This window comes from Pinus tabuliformis, chromosome 8, assembly GCF_031772625.1.
Source record: "Pinus tabuliformis cultivar Carrire ecotype Pingquan chromosome 8, CPIR1, whole genome shotgun sequence".
NCBI classification, from domain to species: domain Eukaryota; kingdom Viridiplantae; phylum Streptophyta; class Pinopsida; order Pinales; family Pinaceae; genus Pinus; species Pinus tabuliformis.
The window spans coordinates 267,531,056-267,555,281 of NC_142294.1; positions in this window are offsets into that span (position 1 = coordinate 267,531,056).

Here is a 24,226-nt window from a genome sequence, read left to right on the forward strand (position 1 = left end):
CCTGATTCATAGTGTTCTTCCTTTTCTTTTCCTTTTGCTGAAGCTTTAAATTCGGCTTCTCTCATATTTGATGGACCTCCTTTTCTCATCTCAAAAGCAGTTAGGATCCCGTGAAGCTGTGTCATAGTGATATTCTGTAGATCCTATTTTTCTTCATTGGCAGACGCTTTTGATTCAAATTTAACAGACAAGAATCTCAAAATTTTCTCAACTAAGGTAACTTCCATTATCTGTTCACCCAGATTCTTCATACAATTAACAACCTCATCTATACATAATAAGTAACTAGCTATACTCTCATCACTATGCGTCTTAAGAGTTTCATACTGAATTTTGAGAGTTTGAAGCTTAACACATTTTACCTGAGAGTCTCGTTCATAGCTCTGAACGATTTTGTCCCATATCTCTTTGGATGATTTGAGCTGCATGACTTTGACAAACTCTGATTGTGACAAACTTCCTAATAAAGTATTGATAGCTTTGGCATTGGTTTCACATTGCTTTTTACTTGCTTTGTCTGTAGGAATTTCTATTGGAAATTTATATCCTCCTACCATAATTTCCCAGAAATTTGTTCCAAGATATTGTAGACAGGTTGTGGTTCTTATTTTCCAATAAACAAAGTTGCTCCCATTGAAGATTGGCAATCTAATGGATCCCATGTTTTTGTGATTATTCATCTTGATGGTTCTTCCTTCAAGTGATCAAGCTTATTCTAAAGGACTTGCTCTGGTACCAATTGTTGGAAATAATACTGAGGGGGGGGTGAATTAGTATTATTAGATCAAGAATTTTTCCTTTTCATGATCAAATTTATATATGCTAGTTCAGAGAGGGGAACTAGCATGTACACGCAACTGTCTTTAAGGCAACCAACGTTTATGTAGTAAACTTATGATTCAGTTAATTCATCATATGTTGATCTTTAATCAATGCATCAGTACTTCATCAATCATTAACATTAACCATGTGTAGTATAAACATAATAAACCATTACACATAAGCAACACACATGAACACCAAGGTTTAAGGTGAAAAGCTAATGTGGGTGAAAACCGCCTGCTGTTGTCATCTCTCTCTTCTTTTAATAATAAGAAAAATTATTTACAATCTTGTACTGGTGCAGATTCATACCAGTACACAGGCTTCTACTTGTAGAAGGTTACAACCTTCTCTCGTTCTCCAGATTCTACTGGAAGGGAGATACAACCCCCTAGCTCTTGTACTAGCCAATATGTTTACTAGTACACAGGTACCAACCGACAGAAAACTCCACTCTTCCCCCAGGGACCATGTTTCATGAATTTTCAGACTGGATGCTCCTGGCACATATCAAGACATATGAAGACCTTGACTCATCAATAACCCATCAAAAATTTAGAAACTCAAACTTCATCAACCAACATGCAGTTAATCTGAAACAATCAAATCACTTTCATCAGAACATTGTACTAAACCCAAAAACCTATATCAACATTCAGAACCAACTGAAACCCAAAAAATTCATGTGTTAGACTGTATACACTACCTCAATGAAGAAAACCTACGTGTATATGCTATTTCCTTGAGCCCAACATCTGTATACCTCTAAAGATTCTGAATCATAAAATATCTTAATCACAAACTGTACCAACCAGCACTGTACTTAACATATACTATCAACTTATAGAACTTTACATAGGCAGGAAACAGAAAACACTTCTTCTCACTTATACAATCAATCAAATATCAACCTCCTTATGCATTCAGATTTACGCTCAGATCTAAGAAGACTTCATTGACAAACAACAGTGAAATAGCAGCAGCAATAAATTAGCAATACTGATCTGATATATCAGTCATCTCTGAACATCAAGCCTATGTTTTGTATACGCTACTTGAAAGAACAGAACCTGCATGTATACAGATCTGCAAATATTGACTCAGAACTTTTACTGCAATTCCAAACTTCAAACAACTCAGATCATGATAGATAATGAATAAAAAAGACGTAAGACATCAGATCTAGCCTCAACCAATATCAGATCATTCAAGAATAAGTCATGTCAAGTCTCATGATCTTCATCCAATATTGAACTCAAGGTGCACATAAATATTTTAGATCTAGTCCCAAACATAACCCTGCAACATAAAATATACTTCAGATAGGAGTATTCCTTAGAATCTTATTCACTTGCACATCTAGTCTTCTGATCCTCTCTTCTTTATATATTTTTTGGCCTTTCTCAATACCATGGACTGAATCCACTTAAGACCAATACCTCGGATCAAGTACCACAGAACGAATACCTCAGACTAAATACCTACAGTCAATATCATGGTCCAGACATAACTTGGACCAAATACCTCAGACCAAAACCATGGTTTTCAACATGTATGCACTTTGCCTTCTATGGGAGTGCATGTGTACATTATACGCTATTTCTGTTCTGAGTACTTGCATGTATATGCTGCTTGGACTAAGTAAACATGTCTGTATCTCTTAAACTACTCTTACATCATATTCTTCCTTCAACTTCCTTTTTCTGCTCTATAGACCTTAGTTCTATATTCCTGATCCTCTATACCACTGCCCTATTGCCTCTGAATATTCCTGTTAGCCTCTTATCAAAACTAAGTTGACCTATAAAGTTGCCATCATAGACAATACTTGTATCATAATGCCAAAAATTTCCTTTGTGATTACCTTTTTGAATTGAATTAAATTAAATAGCATAATCTAGATAAATTAATGTGTAATTAGTAATATCCTATAAGAATTTAAAAGAGAGCACTAAACTCCTTATGATTTTGTCAATCTTAGGGAATTTCTACACTCCTCACTAAATAAAGATGTTTTTTGTTTAATTATCTTAAATTCTTTGCTTCCAGTTACTGATCTAGGTGGCTCCAAAGACACACACAGGACAAAGAGAGTTCATGAATGCTCAAAAATCGAGGGGATCAGCATGATTTCGTATCAGGACCAAAACATACATCTCCTCATCCTGATCGTAGTGATGTCAACTGTTCATCAAACCGCGTCCATATGTGAAAGTTAGAGGCAGTCAAAGTTGGGTTGACCTTTTTCTCACTGGGCAGGCTTAAGGAGACTACAATTTTGACCTTTTCTGGCAAACGAACTCCGACCAACTCCAACTAGATTCCAGTCGAAATCGTTGCCTATTTAATTTGACTCCTTCGGCCAAATTTCAAAACTTTAAAAAATTATTTTTAGTATTAAAAAAATAAAAAATATATATAAAAGAGGGGGGTGGTGGGCCACCACCCATGCCTCTCCCTTACCACCATCATAAATTTGGGGAGGCCGGCACGTAACGAGCCTACGCCAGCCACGTGGCTAGCCCACCACCATCTGATGACCCCATGTTAACGACCCAAACCGTAATGCCATGAACCAAATAATAAAATGCGCAGCAGGATATGGAGGGAGCGGGCCACAAGGACCGACGGACCTGCCTCTCTAAAACAACATGTAAAATGGTAAATTTAGGAGGGGTGGGATTTTATCCCCCAACCCCTCCTCAATAGAATTTTAAACTTAACCAACATGCCCGAACTACTTTCTTGTTTATTTGGCTCGGTAGACTATATGTAAACCTTCATTCATTTGAGCAAGCACAGATTTCAAGACAGAGAAGGTAGAACCTTGGGACGCAGTTCGAGGCAACATTTTGCAGAGGGGGCAATTTCACCTTGTCAGATTTTGACAAATTTTATATGGTTTGAGCACTTCTCAACGACACGAATGTAATGGCACTGTTCATTTCTCCATCAAAATTCTATATTTTTCGACCATTTTTTAGGGTGTAGGTGGAACCATGACTGCTGTAGAAATGGGAGCAGAACAATGATCCTTGACATTTTCCTGAGGAGGTAATTTTTCTCCATGTCGGAATATAGTCAAATTTATAGTCATTTTTCACAGTTTTCCGCGGGGATCACAATGGAATAGTCAAATTCGCCTTTCGAATTGCAGATTTCTAGTCCACCTATGGAGCAGAATCTTTGAGAAATCTAGGGGGAATTTAAAAGATTCCTTGAGCCCTAGATTCTCAGTTTCTCTAAATTCAAAAATTGGATAGTAGTTTTTTCACTATTCGATGCCACAAATCTGATGGTGCATTCAGATTTCTAGTTTTCTCATTCTATTCTTCAGCAACTTTTCTAAGTCGAATGCAGGTGTTAGCATTCATGTGTGAGCAGTCATTTCCATGAGATTGATGTCATGAGATCGATCGCACAAACAGCTTTAGCAGTTTGATATCCGCTTCTTTATTTTTCCCCTGGTTCTGAGGTATATGCAGTGTGTTCATGTACTTCTTTTGCTATGCATTGTGCTGCATAGATCCATGTTTGATGTTTAATGTGGGATCCTGTTTCTTACTTGTCTCATGATTCCTGCATGATGTGATGCAGAATCAGCTATGTGATGTATTCGTTGTCAAGATTCATCATGTTTTATTTGAGATCGCTTTGTTGTCATGTTCATGGGATACTCATGTTGTCGTCATGTATGTTTGCATTAAGCTCCCTTTTATGCCATGTTGGCAGGATGCTCATCATGCATGAGTTTGTGTCATACTGATAGGAGTCTTTTGATTGAGACTTCCTGTAGCGGAAAATATCTTTGAGCCACTCCTGCGTGATGGCACTCTCCTCGTATGATCACGACATCATCTCTTGTGTACATCACATTATTGACGTCACTTAATGCAGTGGCCTACACCATCTTGACACTGGGGCCCAGAGACGTAGTCCCTTCTGGATGAACAACATTATCAACGACTTATGTTTTCATGTGTTGATTCTTGTCATGTTTCTCTTCTTTACAGCATGCACATGTATTCGTTTATGTTACTTTAATGCAATTTAACACATCATGAAAGTAAAAGGTCTTGGAAGGGTCCTTTGTGACACCTGAACCTGGATCAAGTGGTAGCAGAGGGGTCTTTGCGTTGATGTGAATTGCAGCATGAACAATGGAATGTGCAGCGACAGAGGATGAAAAAGCAATGTACGAGACAATGCTCAAAATTTCCAAAAGGGTAGAGAAAATGTATGAAACTATACAGAAAGAGATAAAGGAAAAGGAGTGATTGTAGCTTCAGTTGCAAGCCACGAAAGAGGCCCTAGAAGAATTGAAGCACAACAACCGAAGTCTTCAAACTGATAACGCTGAATTGAAGATGCATCTACATGAAGAGAAGGAGGAGAAACATAGTTTTCTATGACAGCTGCAAGCAAAGAATGAGGCCTTGGAAAAGTTGCAGTGTGACCCATGTGAGGTAAAAAGTAGTTGTCTGAATTCATGTATGTGTCCTGATGATGATTTCGTTGTTTTTGAAAATCATACCACAAGAATTGGCTCCAAACTGTTGAAGAGAATGGGTAATGAAGAACGCGGCTTGGGCATTAATGGCTAGGCATTGTTAACCCCATCAAAGTAGAAGAATTACCCCATCAGAAAAGACTTGGGTATGTTAGAAAGGAAGTTGGGGAATGTGGTGAGGCAACTAGTGAACCACCAACAATAGATGATGAGAAACCCTCATCAATTCTTTCCAAATAAAGAGAGGAGGTAAAAGATGTTGATTTCCTTTCAGTTTCGCCATCACATAGTATGATTTCTATTAGATATTTGGAGATCCCAATTACGGGGGAAAACATGAGGCTCCTTACCAGGACAAGACATGAGGAGGAAAAAGAACTTGGTGATAATAACCAAGGCATAACTCAACCATTGGAGGCTATACAGAGACCTCAATTTATAGGTTTGATATACACCAAGGGAGAATTCTCAAAGGTGTCATATTCTTCTGAGACATCGCCAAAGTCGTCGAGGAAAGAGAATGATGGGAACACATCCCCATCATCCCATGGCAGTGCCTATTGCAGGGAAAGAGCTAAGATAAGCTCTCATTGCCATACTTACACCAGAGATAGCAAGGAAAGGTATAACCATTCTAGACATTTGAATGTTCATTTCGATTATGATCATGTTGTTAATGATAAATGTAAAACATGGAATCGAAAAACATGTACCTTTTGTCGATTACATAACCATACATTTTCTAAGTGTTGGAAAAGAATGGCAGCACAAAAAAGGATGAGGTGTGAAAGACCCTCTCAACAACAGGTAAAGAAACATGTTAAGCAAATCTGGAGGAAGAAGATGTGTTGTAGTCATAGTGATAGAAATGGCCATCAAAGATTCACATGTTGGAGGCTCTATCCAGAACATCACCTGAAAGACAGAGTGTCGGTGCATGAACCAAGTGAAGAAGTTTTTCGACAAGAAAAATCATCACAAAGAGGTGACCCATTCACCTTGATAAGTGAAAAATGGTTTCTAGACATGTTAGCATTTCATGCTCATACTTTTGTAAATAATTTGTTACATTTTAAAATGTAAAAGTCATGTGTTTTCCCATCATGTGTTAAGAAAAAATGATGTCTGGTCTTATTTTGTGTTGCATGATAAACTATGAAGGTGATGTTGTGTTTCCATCACTTGTCAAGCAAATAGTGTTTGGCCTTATCTTTGTAAATCATTTATTTCAGTGATGATGACTTTTCCATCACTTGTTGAAGAAACAATGATATGATAGCCTTGTTTTTGTAGCTGGGGTATTGCGTTCATCTTGATGAAAACTTGACGACCGAGTATGTGTTATAAACTCGTGGCAAGTGTGGGACACATGGGTCATTAGTTGGTCATGAAAGTAAAGCATGCAATTTGCAGAACAATGTACTACAAGTTGCAAGGTTGTAGGTGTCATCTCATCGCTTAAGTCTCTGAAGAACAAAGGTGAAGGAGATGGAAGCGAGACCTTTCAGGATGCTTGTGATGCAGACAAGGTACAGAGAAGTTGCAGATTATTTTTCATGCTTTCGGAGGACCAAAAGCTCCTCAGTGGAGAGGATTGATCCAGGTGGCTCCAGAGACATACACAGGACAAAGAGGGTTCATGAACACTCAAAAATCAAGGTGATCAGAATGATTTTGGATCAAGACCAGAGCATAGATCTCGTCGTCCTGATCATAGTGATGCGAACAGTTCATCAGACCAAGTCCCTATGCGAAAGTTAGAGGCATTCATAGTTCGGTTTACTTTTTGCTAACTAGGAAAGCTCAAGGAGGTTGCAATTTTGACCTTTTATAATGGACAAAATCCGGCCAACTCCAGCCAAATTCTGGGCGAAACCATTGCTTGTTTAATTTGACTCCTTTGGTCAAATTTCAGAATTTTCAAAAATTATTTTAGTATTAAAAAAATAAAAAAAATATATAAAAGAGGGGGTTGGTGGGCCACCACCCCCACTACCCCATGCCTCTCCCTTAGCACCATTAACCATACACATAAATTTGGAGAGGTCGGCGGGTACCGAGCCTGCACCAACCAAATGGCTGGCCTGCCACCATGTAGCAGCCCCATGTTAACGACCCAAACCGTAACGCCATGAACCAAACAATGAAATGCACAGTGAGATATGGGGTGTGTGGACCACCGGGACCGACGGACCTGCCTCCCAGAAACAACATCTAAATTGGTAAATTTAGGAGGGGTAGGATTTGATCCCCCGACCCCTCCTCAATAGACTTTTAAACTTAACCAATGTGCCCAAACTACTTTCTTGTTTATTTCACCCACCAAACTATATGTAAACCTTCATTCATTTGAGCACCCAGATGGCATAGCGAAGGAGAGGGAACAATTCGAGACAGAGGAGGCAGAACCTTGGCACGTAGTTTGAGGCAGCATTTTGCAGGAGGGGCGAAATTTCACCTTGTGAGATTTTGAAAAATTTTATATGGTTTCAACACTTCTCGATGCCACGAGCGCAATGCTGATGTCCATTTCTCCATTAGAGTTCTGCATTTTTCGACCATTTTTCACTATGCAAGTGAAACCATGACTGCTGCAGAAACAAGGAGTGGAACCATGATCCTTGACATTTTCTTGAGGTAATTTTTATCCATGTCAGAATATAGTTAAGTTTATAGACATTTTTCTTGGTTTTCCATAGGGATCGCAATGGCAAGGTCAGATTCACCTTTGGAGTTGAAGATTTCCAGTCCAACTATGGACCAGAATCTTTGAGGAATCTAGGGGGAATCTAAAAGATTCCTTGAGCCACAAATTCTCACTTTCTCAGAATTCCAAAGTTGGAGAGTCAATTTTGCACTATTTGACGCCACAAATCTGATGGTGTATTCAGCTTTCTCATTTTATCATTCTATTCCTCAGCCACTTTTCTAAGTGGAATGTAGGTGTCAACATTCAAGTGCGAGCAGTCATTTCCATGCAATTGATGCCATGAGATCGATGGCATGAACAGCTTCATCAGTTTGACATCCGCTTCCTCAGATAGCCCCTGGTTTTGAGATATATGCAGTGTGTTCATGTACTTCTTTTGCTATGCACTCTGCTGCACAGATCCCTATTTGATGTTTGATGTGGGATCCTGTTTCTTACTTGTCTCATGATTCCTGCTTGATGTGATGTGAAATCATCTATGTGATGAATTTATTTTCTTGATTCGTCATGTTTTATTTTAGATCCCTTTGCCGTCATGTTGATGGGATACTCATGTTGTCATCATGTATGTTTGCATTGAGCTCCCTTTTGTGCCATGTTGGAGGGATGCTCATCATGCATGATTGAAAGTTCCTATAGTGGAACATCTCTTGGAGTGACTCTTGTGTCAGGGCATTTTCCTTGTATGATCATGACATCGTCTCTTGTGTACATCATCATTATTGACTGCAATTAATGGAGCGGCCTACACCATCTTGACACCAGGGCCCGGAGACGTAGTCCCTCTTGGATGAACTCCATTATCAATGGCTTATGCTTTCATGTGTTGATTCTTGTCATGTTCCTCTTCTTTATAGCATGCACATGTATTCATTTATGTTCTTTTAAATGCAATTTAACACATCACGAAAGTAAAAGGTCTTGTAAGGGTCCTATGTCACACCTGGACTTCGATCAGTTACCATGACGAAAAAAATTGGTGATTTTCTACTATAAAATCATTTTTGTGCTTAAATTTACCAGGTTTAAGGTTAGAGTTCACTGAAATTGGACTAAGTATTCATACGTAGTAAGATGATTTAAGAATTTCAATTAACATTGGCTTAGTTTATTGTTTTCTTGTTAGGACAATATATCGTAGCTCTATGAAATAGTTTTTTCCTTCTAGAATTCTGAAGCAGAACCATGTATGGAATGATGAAAAATGTTTCCCAAAGAATCTTAGTTAGGAAGTATGGTTGAAATGACCATTACAAAAAGTTACTCTATTCTATTTTAGTAATGTTAACTCAATTTGTTCTAAAGTATTTGTGTTTTGTCCCTGGTCACAACATATGTTTCGTAAATCATATTGACAAATAGAATTCATTCAAGTAAAAGTCACTACTTAATCAACTCAATCAAATATTAGTCATCCTAAGAGGTAAGGACTTAGGGTTTTGTTGCTCTACCTAGGTATAAATATATTATCTTCTCTCTAACCTTTCATCTTGATCATTATGTGTTGTATTTCATTAATCACCCTAAGTTCAAATGGACATATCAATCATGTCTTAGGGTTGTAGGGTATAATCTATGTTGTTTTACAAACCTCTTGTATAACAATCAATTTTTTGCAACATGACCATTACGTGACTTTAAATTTTAAACATAAATTGTTTTTTTGAGTTTGTTTCAATTTACCTATAAGAGTTTAATGTTGCACTTTAAGAGAGAAATCAAATTTTTTAAATGTCTTCTACTAGGCCTAAAGGCAATGGAAATAAATAACTTCTTAACCAGTGAATGATAAAAGAATGGTGACCCAAAATATTAGTATTAATTTTAGTAGAACTTCAATTATTGTTTTACTTTTCTAATATATGTAAATGCCAATGTCTCTCGGTGGAAAAATAGATGGCTTGTAATCTATGTAATTTTCACATTCTATTCTTTTTATGAAAATGATCAATGCATAAATTGAATCACGTATGGGACTAGTTAGCTTTCCTAGACGTTCCTCCTCGAGGTGGAATTCATACCATAACTTTTGAGCTACATAATTTTTGAAGAGTGATTTAGTTTCATAGACATTCGATGTTCATAGATCACATCATTTTTCTTTCTGTAGATTGTAAAAGGTTGAGAATGTAGCAAATCATTTTATTTAATAGGTTATATAATATATTTTTGCAAGGTAATGATGCGAAACATCTTGTTAAGTAGCACTATTCACAGTGGCCTCTGGTTGTCATGTCACAAAATTCATTATTTTGCATAATGCAATTTAGATGAAGTTATTTTCAAAAGAATCTATTTTAGGACCCTTTAACTTCCAAGTACTTAATTAAGAGGTATGAAAGAAAAAAAATCTGTGTATCACCCATGTATCCTATGTTTTTTTAAACGAAGAGATTAGCTTCTTGATTGTCTTGAGGGGGATTTATATAAACAAGAAATTTGCATATTTGGTCAATTTATCTACAACAATGATGGTGTATTTCCTTAAATTGGTAGCGCTTGAGAGAAATATATATATAAACCATCATTTTCTTTTTTTTCCTTTTCAAATGTGTCACCTTTCCACAGAAATTTGTGAATATATTGTCTCTCTAGTGAAATGGATGATAAACATTGTGATATTTTTGTAGTATCCCCATATGGCCTTGAGAGACATGTCATTCCTTGAGCATTTAGTTTTGAGGTTTCATTAGGGATGGTAAGGAAAAGTTATGATTGTGAAGCACTTGAGTGGACACCATGATATTATGAGTATTAGAACAATTTTTTTACTTGAATTGACAAAGAAAAGGTATCTTGTTTATGTAGTTTTCTTAGCGGGATAGCAAGTTTCATGTAATGGTGGCAAAAATTTCGGTACTATTCTATGAGCCCTTGAAAACCATCGAAGTTTGGAGATATCTTGTACATTAATTTGATCCATCTTAAACCCATTAGTAGATATGAGGTGGTCATTGTACTCTATCTTATAAAGGCCAAAGGAACACATTTATTGCTTGGAAAAGAAAGGAGAGGACACAACCAACGTGTTAAAGTTGTAGTTGGCTAGGTGTTTCTATAAACAAGAATAACATTTAAGAAAACATGAAAAAACTCATGCGGTGATGGGTGACTTTGGTTATAGTGCTTTGAGGGGTTGTATTTTCATAAGTGAGGCTGACATAGACCCATACAATAGATCTATTTTTTATAAGTAGGTGGTTCCATGGTGTTGATTAAGGATGTCATTTGTGCAAGTAATGGAGAATTTATTATTGAAGGTAATATTATTAACCCGAAGTTAATCAATATAGTGATAAATGAAGTCATCTATCTTGTAAGTGAGAAATCCCATAGAAACATATGTGTGTTGTGAGGGTGTGTGCTTTTTATATATCAAAAAGGAGTTGTTTCTCTAAGCATCTAGTCTTTGTTTTATTTTTTTGTCCATGGGATAGTCTAGGGGCAAGCTTCGTAGTGTGATCCATTCCCTGGTAATGGGGAGAATTGGATGTTGGAAAGGTGCTTGGAGGTGATTGTATTGAGATTAAGGTGTTGGTTGAACAACTGGCCTTAGAAATTTCCCATTTATAGGAATAACGTAAAAGCTTGAGCGAACTATTATTTTATGAATAAAAATTGATTTTTTGGTTATGTATCAAGTTTCTTCGCACAATGGTTTTTGGGAACGTTTATATAAACAATGAGATTATTTTCTTGGCTTTGGTATGTTCTCTTGGTTCTGCAAGGAATTTCCAATTTTTACAAATAATGTAGAACGTTTTTGGGAAGGTTTATATAAACAATGAGATTATTTTCTTGGCTTTGGTATCTTCTGTTGGTTCTGCAAGGAATTTCCAATTTTTACAAATAATGTAGAATCTTGATTAAACTATTATTTTAGGATTTAAAAAGGAAATAGAACATCCATTTCATGTATTTCAAGATGTTCAAGTTGTAGACAAGTTTTAATTCCTACATATAGACCTATTAGTAGTATATAGTGTTATTAGAAGCAGATATTGTGTGTTTTGGGTATATCTAGACCTTATTCCATGGTAGTGAATAAATTAGTGTTATTACAATTATTCATTTTAGGCACCTTCCATTATTCATGGTTGATTTCACGTATATCTTTTTGTGAATTTGTATAACACTGTTATTTCCAAGTGTTTATAAATTGATTTTTTATTGATATTTTTTGGGGTTCAATATGTTTTTTCCATCTAGGTTTGCATATTTCTAAAACAGTGTGGCTAATAACTGAAATGATTAAGCTATATATATGTTTTTATTAATTTTTACTTTTTTCAAACAAGATGTTTGTCCAATAACTGTAGTTATTGAACTAGATACCCAAATTTTATTTCTATGTTCACTGACATTTGGAAATTGGGGAATTTCAGAATGGATGGAGAGATCCCAAAAATAATAAACACTACTATTATTTTTATTTTATTATTTTTATTTTAATTGATTTGTAAAATGTGAGGCTTGATTTGTAAAATGTAAGGCTTGGACATTGATTTTTTTTGGATAATATACTTGTTTAGTCCTTGCCTACATAAGTATGGTGTTTATTTAGAGTCTGGTTGTCAATATAATTATGCCTTATAAAATATAATCCAAAGAGAAATAGTTCTACTGCATAGCAGTAGTTCTTTCTTAACAATTGTTTGTTTCTATTGACCCTTAGGTAAACTGTGTTGCTATTTCTCCTATACTTTGTTGATCTCCTTCATGTTTTATTTTAAAAATTAGTTTCTTAGTGTAACCTCCATTTTCTGAAATTTATTGTAAACTATTTTGTATTTCCTTTGTGAGTGTTGTTTTATTTTATAAACAGAACGATGAAGGATGCAAAGGTTAAGAGGACTGCAATAATGGAGGCTAATATTTAAAATACTAAAGCCAAGTATGTGAAATTTATTGTAAACTATTTTGTATTTCCTTTGCGAGTGTTGTTTTATTTTATAACCAGAACGATGAAGGCTGCAAAGGCTAAGAGGACTGCAATAATGGAGGCTAATATCTAAAATACTAAAGCCAAGTATGTGAAATTTAATTTATAGATAAAAATGATTTGTTATGTTTTCTGTTTGTATAGTGAGTGCTTTTTCTTATTCAATTCCTTGGAATTGTTAGGAAGAACCTTCCCATTGTTAAAGATACGCCAAACAAGAAGAAGGCCAATCCCAAAGTAATAACCGTGTAGCTTGTGACATAGGATTATTTTACATGTGGGGTACCAAATTGAAATCTTAGTATACATAGGAAGCCTGAAACTCAGAGCGTGTGAGAGTATATCCCTTTTTCCTTGTCATTATAAGTAGCTTTTGGAAAAGGAGAAGTAAATTTAATTAATCTAATTAGCGACCCAGGTGTAGGAAATAAATGATCGAAGAAATTGTTCACAAGAAATGGATCGATAAAGTTAGCGGTATATAATAGCAGTAATATTAGAAATTATTCCTACTTCCACAATTGTAGCAGCATCAAAGCTGCTGTAACTTTGGAACGAGCAATAATAAGTAGGAGATAAAGTAATGAAATTCAGATGCTTCATACAAATAGTTGAGAAGTAAGACATGAAACAAATTGTAACATTATCATAAGTAAGTCAAATATCGAGAGATGAAACAAGAAGTAACAGTCGTTGTGTACTATCTATATAACAACCATTGCCAAATTGTATGTGAACAAAAGGAACGAAAGTCACGACAGGCCTTGTTCTATGTGATAGGTCACAAGAAATATTAGGAATTGTGTATAAAGAAGGCATTGGTTAGCTTTTATTTATGTATGCACAATAGCGAACCATAATCCAGGAAAGAACCCTCTGAGAATTTCAAAGCAAAAAAGAAAAATATTGTTGACGTTGCAGTGACAGTAGAATAATAATATGAAGTGTGAGTACAAGAACTATACAACAATGTTTTTAAGGAAATTTCATGGAAATGAACACAAATTCTAAATCAGATTAGGTAGTCCAAAAAACAACATAGAGAGGGTAAAAATGTCCATACGCTAAGATGAACCGAAACAAAAGGAGTACTTCCTCAATGGAAGTTGAAATACAATTTCCTAGAAAAAATCCACTTGATGTGAACTTTTTTTCGATTTATAAATAATTCCATTACCAAAGTTAAGTGAAAATGCATTAAAAGTATGGTGCATAAAATGAAGTGAAAATGCATTAAAAGTATGGTTGATAAAATGAAATAGGAACCAAAGATAGTAAAATACAAAATGTTCAGCGATAACTGCAATAATCCCATCTCACTAACAAAAAATTTATATTTCAAATCCCACAAACCAAAGAAGAATTCCAAATTAGTGCATATTTGGAAAAATAGAGGCAAGGTGCATGCAACACCAAAATCGCACAGATGTTTAGTTGTAATTTAATTCACTGTAACCTATAAACAAAATAAGGCCCAAGGCCAGAGTACATGATCACATGCAATCATCGTAATGTCAATAAGGACCAGATTACCCTCACAGAGAGGGGTGTTTCAAATAACTATGTAGAGGACCCCAGGATGGGATGTAAGGCCAGTTTTCAATCATTGTGATCTCACAATAAGAAGCCGTAGGGAAAATGCATGGAAAACTGACCTGTGTCAAAGCAAATAGTAGTTAGGGGATGGAAAGTACAAACTCCTTCAATTGAACTCGTTCCAACCTAAATACATACATACCTGTAATTGTATCACTATAAAGATTTTATAGCCATCACACTACTAAGTATAAACACAAACACAAAAACAAACGACAGAGGAATGGGAACTGTACCTGTTGCTAGAGACAGTACTAGGCGCTCCATTCCTACACATTCCATAATGAAAACCCTTAGTCAAGCGAGATAAAATAAAGAATTACACATTCCAGATGTAAACCCTTAGCCGAGCGAAGAGAAAAAGTAAAATTGTAACCATGGTGGACCAATTTATATCAGTAGACTGACTAGGAGCTTCTGGGTTGAATTCACCGAACCCTTGAAAACAAAATAGGAAAACAAAAATGAAACCCTTCCTGTAGAAGTATAGGCCTATAGTTTTGGGTTCTAGTAAATTAGTGAGAAAAACGTTTTGAGAAGCTGACTTGAAACCCCAAAATTACACGCATTGTCACTGGTGTCAAGACTCATCAAACCCCTACCACAACCTACATTGTAACCCAATGTCATTAGCCTATAAATAGGAGGACTAAACCCTAGAAAGGAGAAATATTGAAAAACAAAAACTTTTCATAAGGAAACAAAAACAAAAAAAAATAAGTTACTTGTGAAAATCGTTGTGGAGAGCTTCCCATGGAAATTTCTAGTAAAATCCAAAACCCTGCGTCAAAGTCACCATACGAATGAATGCTTGAGGGAATGCCATCCAAAGGAATTCGATTAATTCCCAAATAAAAGAAAAATGCACCCAGAAAAATTTATGCATTATAAGTATGCGAAAAAACCCCAATAGGTAACCTTACCATTTGTCCATCTGCATTCCTCGTGTAACATGCCAGAATATACAAGTGCCACCAATCCACTTTAACCAGGCATAGGTATCTAGATGCATTTATCCTCTCATGGTGGAATTATTTGATCCCAACACAAAAAGGAGGGAATGAAAACCAAGGGTGAATGAATGCCAAACTCCAATGTAGAAGACTACGGTTTGGGCAAAGAAACCTCGACCCTTGGATCAGGCCAAGTAGATCACCATTGTTAAAATTCTCAAATATTGACAAGTATGTGATTGTCACATGGGTAATGGGTGTGTTACCATTCTCAGATCGCCACACAAAATCTCAATAACCATTCACCAATAGAAGCTCTGTAGTACCAGATGTATCCATATGGAGGTTAATGCACGTGACATAATGGAAAGAATCAAAGTTTCATATTAAGTGTTGGGTCAAACCCAAAAGCTAAAGCTTATGTGTTATATACTTTACAATATGGGATAAATGTATATCTTATATGCGCCACAAGGGGTGTCACACTAACTTTACCTTGGTATAGATATTTGAATATAGGAGAATTCCATAATAAGTTAGGGTATCATGTCAATATTTTATTTATATAGGACCAACAATATTAAGATGTATTAGAACAAAGAATTTGTAGAATTATAAACCTAGTTCCTTGTCAAATCATGTATGGGTAAACCATTTGTATTATAAGGAGATTGACTTGTTTAGACTTATAAATAACAATGGAAAAAAATGGTTGGAAGCCAAGTACATGACATATGGTACGAGCAGCAGTTTCCAAAAGTGGTCCTCTAGAGAACCACCACATTTAAATACATTTGAATAGAATTTTGTATAAGTTTAAAATGTGTAAATTAATGATGGGATTTGTTTACTATAAGGTACTCAAGTGAATGAGAGTTACAGGATATAATGGAAGATGCTTCAAATATACCTATAGTATAGGGAGAATGAATTTATGTGGAGTTAGGAGGAGGTAATACCCCACCAACAACATAAGTGTACAACAAGAAATAGAAAAGTCTAAAAGCATAAGTGAATCACATAAAACATATCCAAAAAAAATTAATAAAAAAGGAAGAATAAAATGGATTTGCAAGGAGAGTTTAAGAATATAAAATTCCCTACATTTGATGGTGAAAAGGAGGAGGATGTGGAGTAATGGCTTCTCCATATGACAATGGATTTCCATGTTTATGAGTATGACAACAATTTAAAGGCTATAATGGTCATTTATTAGCTACAAGGGAAATTTTATCTCTGGAGGGAGGAGGTAAAACTAGTGCATACGTTGGAGGAGAAAACAGTTTCTTGGGAAGTGTTCCAAAAGCAAATCAAGTATAAATATCTAAATGAATGGTACTATGATGAGCAAGCAAAGGAATTCCATGAGTTGAAATTGGGAAAGTTAACTATGGATGAGTTTTTGGCGAAATCACCAATTTTTTGTTTTATGTTCCCTACTTAAGGAAGAGAAATCCAAAGTGTAGAGGCTTTAAAACATATTACTTATTTCTTTAAAAGGAAGGATTGAGTTCAAAAATCTTAAAACAGTGGACGAAGCAGTGAGGAAAGAAAGATTGTGTTATCATGAGTTTAAGAATAGAGGAGAAGGCTCTAAATCCTAGAAAAGTAAGTATGAAAATAAATCTGTAGGGGGGACAAAAAGACAAAAACCTGCATATCTTAAAAATTTTGGAAGGGATCACTCTTGGAAGATGTTAAACAGAAGTAACTCAACCCACCTTGCACAATCTCAAACACAGTCAAAACCCATGGAGTTGAATAATAAAAAATACAAGTGTGGTTAAAGAAAGAGAACCTCTAAGTTGTTGGGGGTGTGGAGGACCTCACCTTTTGTGGGATTTTTTGAATAATCCAAGGTCTCTTCAAAATAGACAAGAAGTACATGAAGAAACAATAGTAGATGATATTGCAAGGAACATTCCAAAGATAAATACAATGTTGGAGGATAGAAAAATGGAGCACTAATCCACTATGATTGAGATTGAAGGTACTATATTGAATCATTATGTCTATGTATTAATTAACCCACAAGCTACTCTTAGTTATATTAGTCCTCAGATTATGGAAAAATGTAAGCTACGAAATAAAAAATTAAGAATGCATGGCTGGTAAAGTTAGCAACAATCACAAAAAGGAAGGTAACTAGTCATGTAAAACAATGTTCTATATATTTGAATGGTTGTTCCACTGGAATAAACTTAAATATACTTTATTTGCGTTCATAGGATGTATTAATAGGTATGAATTTGCTAGAAAAACACAAAGTTATAATCAACATCGTAGAGAAAACATAGAGCTGTGGAAATCAAGAATGAATAACATAGTTGATAAAAGGAATAATAAAACCCATTTCAGATAGAAATATTTAAGAATTAGCACTGAAAAGGAGTGCAAGAAAAGGTTGTCAACTATTTTTTATTTAGATTGAAGAGAATGTTCAAAAAGTAGAAAATCAAAATTTAGAGCTATCAGTAACTAGGGAGTGCAAAGATGTTTTTTCGAAAGAGATTGTAGGTCTACCTCCCCACAGAGACATGAATTTCTCCATTTATCTAGTGTTAGGAGCTATCCCGGTGTCTAGAGTGCCTTACTGAATGAGTATTCTAGATTTATTAGAACTAAAAATAAAATTACATGAAATACTCAATAAAGTTTATATTATACCCAATGTTTCACCATGGGTGGCCCCTGTATTGTTTGTGAAGAAAAAATATGGCACATCTAGAATGTGTAAAGATTATAGGTAATTAAACCCTTTAAATGGATATGCATGTTGGCCCGCATAGATGATATGTTTGATGACATAAGAGGGGAAACTATGATCCCAAAAGTTGATCTCAAAACCAGGTATATCCAATTAATAATAAAGGATTAAGATATTCATAAAAGAAAATTTGAACCAAATATGTGTTAATTTTCCATAGGGCTACATTGTTATTTTCTTTGATAATTGTGTTTATACATAAATACATTAAGTTCACATGATATCAACATTACATTATTCAGATCTACACCATTATTCATCAAAATATGCAATTATATAGAAAGAACAACATCATCATCAATGCAGTGGAACATAAAGGGAATAGTAGAAGAAAAGCATGCATAAACATAGAGGCACCAGGATTGGTCCAAGACCAGGGAAAAATGCACTATGAGGAAAACCCTTACAAATTTTCTTCTTCTTTGATCGTCATCAAATGATGTAGCAAAAGATAGTACAATGATCCATAACTTTATCTATGAAACAAAACAATAATGATATCCATGAAACAAATATAATCATGCTAGAAATTAAAACCCTCATACAAATGGTTGTAATGTATTGTCACAAACTGATCTCAGTTATTGTATACTATTGTCACTGTTCCAAACATTGTTCAATATTGTTGTCAATGGGAAGAATCTTCGGAATACTAAAACCTCATTTTTGAGCTTCAGACATAGGGAGGAGGAGCTGTGTGAGCATCTATAGCAACCTTGGACGGTCTCTAAGAACTTTGTGCCAGTTATTGTGGTAGCGTGGACCCTACCATACCATTTTGTGCATACATCCGGGGACCAACTCATCATATATACTCAAAAAAGCTTGGTCACTCCCTTGATATTACTGTGTCTATGTGTATGTCTAGGATAGCCTAGAAACTCTCAGGGCCACACTGTGCGAGTGTCTAGGGACCAACACCTCCAGATATGCCTCTAAAACCTTGCATGCTCCCATAATCCTCTATGTCAATGTGAAAGGATATTTGGATGCTCCCATAAGAAATATGTTCCAGCATCTAGGGATTAAAATTCCATGTTTTGTGCCAGCGTCTAATAACCAGAAAACCCTAACTCAGAGCAAACCTCACGCCTGTGATTTTGGACCCTTACGTGAACTCCTTTCATTGAGCGTGTACGAACCAAGAAAAAAGAGAAGAGAATATAGCTTGGTTGAATGTGTCCAAATGAGCTTGAGTTCCCTTCTATGTATAGGCTTTTCTAAAGGTTCACTTGGCGTTAATGCTGACCCAAGCAGTTACTCATGTGGTTAGTGCCAACCCATTCCATAATAGATGTATGAATAAAATAATTCATATCTCAACTTATGCTTGACCAAATTGGGTGATATTTACGTGAATTTTTGTCCTCTTGAAAGGAGGAAATCAGTCATTTGAGTTGTCCAAGGTGGAATTTGATCGAAGTTGCAAAAAGTAACACTCCCTCTCAACTAGGGATAATTCCACCTTCCAATATTTGTCCATCGATCAATATGCCATTCCAGAATCTTCAAATGTCATGACAGATCATCTTTTTCATGTAGTCATAGTTTCATGTCCATATCAAATGTCTCATCATCATAAATCATCATTGTACATCTCAATCTATCCTTTGCTTATTCCTGCTTATCTCTTGATTGTTCTTGCTTGTATGATGAATATTCTCGGATCTAGAAGAATAAGATTTTTTTACCGGAGGGGATCTTAATCTACCACTCTCTATCAATTAGTTTGCTACTTGTAATTTCTAACAGTGGGATACTACTGAGAATATCATCATCAATCGTCATCAGAAAACATATCATCAAGGAGAATATCTCTACCTAGAACCACATCGAGGAACACATCTCAACCTAGAATCTCATGGGGGAGCTATACATCTACAACCCGATATCAAGAAATAGGATATCCACACAAATAGGGGGAGTGCATATCGACCCTATGATCTCATCAAGGAGCTCAATCTCAACTTGGAATCTTATAGGGTTATCTCAACCCATCCTATTTCCTATTGATATTCTAATCATTGAACCTGAATAGTCATGTGGTAGAACACTTGCATCATAATCAAATTGGGTTCTACACCCCAAGTACACTCTCAACTTGTTGGCCAAATGAGGAGCGATATTCTCGAGAAGTCGACCTACTTATGGGTATGCCAACTGGGGTATACTCTGTAAAGACCAAACATGGGAGCAACATTCACTGACCCTATTAATATAAGGGAGTAGCATTCTCCAACCCTATAGGTAATATATAGGGGTAAAGCCCTATTGTCGAGATTTCCCGCAACCCCAGGAGCCCTCCATCTCAATTCCTCAGCTTGGGAGCTTAAATGGGGAGGAAGAGTTGAGTCAGTGTTCTCAATCAGCACTGCTCTCATCATACTTGAATCTGGTATCATCTTATCTCAATAGCAGTTGTTTCGTGTTCATATAGAACATTAAATCATGTCAAATCATATATAATCATATAAATCACAAAAGGATACCATAAGCATTCTCCCTCTCACGGAGGAGCCAACCACACGAGTAAGCTTGTTTCGAACAGTTGCACTGTCTCAATATATGAGAGTACCTCGGTCCCAACTATAAATATGGGATTTTCTACTAACAAGATCTTACACTATAACATCACAGTGTATCCATGTCATATCCAGATCATGCTCAGATAACTCTCTAAGGAGCTTCTTCATCTTGCCTCACATCTAGCCATATTAGCAAAATCGTACTAATCCTCAATTGTACTATGGACCTCTCATTCAATATATCATGGAATATCTCATACTAAAGCAACATCTAAATGTCATTATCCTCAATGATCTCAAATATCAGAAATACATCTATGCAATAACATATCATAGGAGAAATATCGCATTCTCGAAATAGAAAAACTCATGCAGGTATTTCAAAGCATTCTCGGTGGAAACTATATGTGAATAAAGAACCTCAATCATGAATTTATTCAATTTCTATGCACATCATATATATTCAAATGGATGTTCAAAACATAACATCAATGCTTCAAACAATTTTTGGATGCCATGTCAAGTTCAACAACATCTTTGAACTTCAAATCACAGTATCCAAGGATTTATATTTTCATTATTCAAAAACATTTTCCAATAGATTTGCAATATGGAATTACTTTCCCAAATTACAGAAGTCAAATCATCATCCCATGATACATGATTTCGAGCTTTAAAATCTATCTTCCTATGATTTAGATCATTAGAGGCTTATCACCTGTCATCAGGATATAAAACCAAAATCATAATTAATTTCAAAGCCATACCTTGGAACTCATCATCCTGACTTCATTAGATACTTTTCAAATATAGACATATCTGGATTCCAATATGTAAGAATAATGCCTTGCTAAGTCAACATAATCAGCCTTATATAAATCAATTTTGTACATCACAACAACAAATTTAGCTCATTAGAGTTTAGAAGCTAGATCACGACCATTATCAAAGTCATCAATATCATAGTATAAATTATTTCAACCAGGAGACAGGTAGAGATCATATCAAATCATGTCAACAAGTTGTCATCAACAACATATTATCAATTTGAACTTGATCAAGTGATCCTCATAATCATAATACAAATCATTTATGTCATTAGGTGCACATGCATACACCAGGGATGATTCATGGAGGTTGCATTTTCATGTTGAACCATAACTATCATTACCTCAACCATTTTGCTAGGAACGAGGAGGCCAAAACAAAAGAATTTTTTTGAATATTCACATAAGTCATTATCCCACATAGCATTTATAAAAGGGAAAATAAAAAATTGTCAAATCATATCATTAGACATGAGGTCAAGTCCAAATTTTCTATCATATAGATATCTATAGTAAGATCATATAATAATCATCAATTAAAAGTTCCAAGATATCGTCAAGTATCATAATACAACACAAAATATTGCTCATCTATCTCAAATCAGCCAAATCATGCCAAACTCTAATAATATAAGAATAGTGAAATATCTATCTCTATGTCTCGGTCCTCTACAAACATAGGTTTAGTTGACATGTTCATGGTATGAAAAACATTCAACCTTTTCCAGCTTGTAGATATTGTTGTTATCTACAACAGATATGTGGAGCTGACATCTTCCATGTGACGATCTAGTTTCATGCACAATAATTCATTATGTGATTAGAAATTTAGCACAACAACCTTAGAAATTAGATTACAGCGGAGAATATGTCAAAGATACCTTGATTCAGAGATCAGGAAAATTAAGAAATCTTGATATGATGGTCAATTGTAGTCAAACATATGGATTCTCTCTTCAGGTTAGCATGGGAGAATTTTTAGCTACCTGGATTATATCTACACCTTAGCATGCGTGCATCCAAGGATGAGATATCCTAGATCTATTACTGCGTCATGAGAAGAAAACCTAATTTATGTATGGGCTTCATATCTAAGACTTTGAGTAGATCAATACTATCAGATGCACATAAATCATATTTCAGAAACACAGAATGAAAATAGTAATATGAGTATGATTCTTGAGAAGAGATTATCCCTCTCACTAGGGATCTACTTCATTCATCTTTATTCATGGCATCATCTTGTCTCTACTACAGTCAAACAACAACAAATTTATTAGATTATTAACATATATCTATCATGGTGTTGAAGGCTCGAAAATATCTTCCTACAACATTATAAAGGAGACCACCTAGTCAGGAACTTAGATCAACTCCTTTTCCATTGAAATGATGGTTCTAACTCATTAAACTAGGTCGAGTTACCTTATCTCTATCTCCAATGGCTTAAAATATGACTTTCACCTACCAATAGAGAAGAGACATTAGATCAATCCTCTTATTGATCGGCCAAGAAAGTGATCCTTAAGTTGATATGGGGCTCAACCAAGCCACGACTAAAGTTTTCCTCTTTGATAAGGGGACTTCTAGGAATGTATTTATTAATCTAAATATAAGTTAACACTAGAATACAATTAAAAGGATAGAAAACCTAAAGCTATGTTGATTAGGGATATGTAGATTTAACCCAACCGAGAGGAACATAACTAATTAAATTGATATTTTAATATGTATGTCTTACAATGAATATCATGTTAACGAAGTAGTACAATCAGTTGATATTATGATTTCCAAACATATCCTATTTAGAGATCCTTTAACAAGAATTATTAATCAATAGTATCTAGGAAGTAGTTCACAAAAATGATGACGATTACTAATTCAACAACTCGAATGATTAAACATTAATACAAGGAAATAGTTCACATAATATCACTATTTTTTAAAACAAAATTAAAAGGCTAATCTTTGAGTAACTAGTTACTCAGAAATTAGAGTTCAGCACGTAAGAAAATAGATAAAATATAGATAATTGCAATAAATCACTTACATAGATCATAGTGCACAAATATGACTGAAAATCACAAGTTTGGGTTATTATAAAATGAAACTAGTATTAATACAATAATATCTTGAATACTAATTTATTAAGCCCAATTCCCTTGCTCTGATATCCAAAAATCCTCCACAACTAATAAACTCTACTAATTAAATAGGAGCTGTAATAGTGTAAGATCTTCTCACCATACACAGTTCAGATATGTAAAAGGTAAATCTATCTATTCCTCATATCTTAGATTAAACTCTCCACTCCTCTATAGCCCTAAATCCCTATTACAATAGTGCTTTTAGAATCCTTAATTGTAGAGTAGAGAAGGGGTTTTTCAATGATTTGAATCCTCCTTCAATGCAGCCTAGTGATGAGTATTTATACATGATTTAGAAATAATAACAATTTCCCAAAATCTCTCAATAGCCAAGTTAATTATAGCATAGATGGATTTACGTGGAATTCTAGCCAAAATGGAGATGAACACATTCAAATGGATTTCTCAGTTAGGTTTGCACAAATAA